We start from the raw sequence: 2174 nt of genomic DNA, 5'->3' as shown, positions 1-2174 counted from the left end.
GGGGAGGGGAGAGAAGTATATCGAGCAAATAAAAGAAAGCAGCATGGGATCTTTAGAAATATACAAACATGGATTCCAAAAGAGAATCAGAAGTATGTTTAAGGCTACAGGTAGAGAGGAGATACTAAGCTATACCAGGAATTTGTGACTACACCAACAACAGTATTGAAATCAAATTCAGACATCAAAGAAGGGCCTTCCTTTACACAAGAAGAAATCAAGAATATAAGAACATGAAAACAATTGGGAGAAAATGTACAGAGAAGGGGGCAAAATGACATCAGACAGTGGACGTGTACGAACTGGGCACGTAGAATAGCTGTAGAGTGGAGGCTCATCCTACAGTGAATGGACAAAGCATGGAAAGAAAGAAAGACAGATAGAAAGAAAGAAAAGTTTTAAAAAAGAAAGATAGAATGAAAGAAAGCTCGAATCTGGCTGATTCAACATACCCTAAATATAAATACGTTAACTAACAGAGCAATTACATTTCAATCCAGATTTATGATTCCGAACAACATCAACGTACTAAGAATAAAGTACAGTCTGATCACCTATAACGATCACATGTCCGAGACAATCACCTGTACATTTAATTCTATACGACTCCCCCATACACACACACTTTTTCCCACGCTCCTTTTTCTGTTTTTTTTCTTCTGTATAATGACATTGTACCATGTCGTGTCTAAAAGGAGCAATTCTTTCTTCGGCCATTGGTGGTCAACTAGGACAAGTTCAACTGTAAATTCATTCGAAGGCAGCATGACGTCTCTTACGATAAAAGGGTTCCAAGTAAGAGCCAATCAGATGACGTTGTCATCATCGAAGTAATCAGCGAGTTCCTCATACCGCTTGTTCTATGAAGGCCTAACATCGAACTAAAAATCGTTGCTTAACATTCTGTCATCCTGAAATCGATGGCATAATATGGTACCGAAAGAATAGAGACGAAGCTTTTTAGATGGTGGAACTAAGAGAAAAAGGAGGGCGACAAGAGGCCTAAAATTAACGAAGTGGAAGAAACAGAGATACAAAAGAGAAAAGAGAAGCAGAGAAAGATGGGATGAACGAACAGTAAAGGTCTCCAAGAAGAACAGGCCTGACCCCCTCAGCATATCCGGGGTCGCGAGACACGCTTTCATGAACAGGAACCTTAATACTTTATTGGTCCTTTTATCAAAGATCAGAGAACTAGATGGCAAGGGCTTTTTCTGGGTTATTATAAGGGGGCACGGGGGGTGGGTATCTAGGTCTCCAACTTTATTTTTCCTTTTTTTCCCCTTCCTCCGGTACCGGTAGGTGTCAAGGGAAGAAATAAGTGTATGTCATCGTCATCTATGAGTCGAATGATTTGGAAGAGGTTGTGGGCTCGGAGGGTGCCTTCTACAGAGTCAGTCCAGCGACAACTTGATCTTTCTCTGTTTCTCCGGCCAGTGTATCTTATTCTATTATAGTTATAGGCTCTTGGCTCTGGTTGGTCTGGGAACAAATGCGCGCCTTCGTATCTCGAGCTCAGCGGTGACGTCACCCAACTCGGCGAATTGAGCAGTAGCACCCAGAGCCCACATGAAGATCACCTTGTTGCCAATTTGGCTCTTCTGTTGCTTACAAAGGACGAGACTGTCTTTAACAGTACAACTTATAATTTCATCAGTATTATCCATCATTAAACCTGCCTCCTGTCACTGTCAGTTAATACGGACATGGTACTGTCATACGGTGACTCAAATGTTTTTCGCTAATTCAATTTTGAGACACCAATGGTTCTGTCTGGTGTTCTGTTCACCGCTTACTTCCTTCTACAACCTTACCTGGCTCCCGGCGAATTGGTGGTTATGCCAGTCATTGTAAAGAGCGAAAGTTTTAATCGAAGGGAGAGTCGAGGTCGGACAAGCGAAGCGCACACTATTAGCTTGTATTATTATATAATTATTAGGTCTGTCAGTCTGGACCCCATCGCCCCTCCCCTCCCCCTTTCCCCTTCTCCGTTCTTACCCCAGCCCCATTCTGCGTTCTAAAGTTAGTATTTAACATGGAATCACGATTGGAAATGCGTGTGTGTTAAAGTGTATTGTAGGCCTATTGTTTCGGATTCTTTCTAGACTTGGTCAGTCTGAGAAAGCGTCAGTGGTGTGGTATCAATTTGGTTCTCTGTTTCTACAGACTACTAT

The sequence above is a fragment of the Aplysia californica genome, unplaced genomic scaffold (assembly GCF_000002075.1).
Source record: "Aplysia californica isolate F4 #8 unplaced genomic scaffold, AplCal3.0 scaffold00099, whole genome shotgun sequence".
Classification (NCBI taxonomy): Eukaryota; Metazoa; Mollusca; class Gastropoda; order Aplysiida; family Aplysiidae; genus Aplysia; species Aplysia californica.
The sequence above is the reverse complement of the archived record's forward strand: the minus strand, read 5'-3'. Positions refer to the sequence as shown.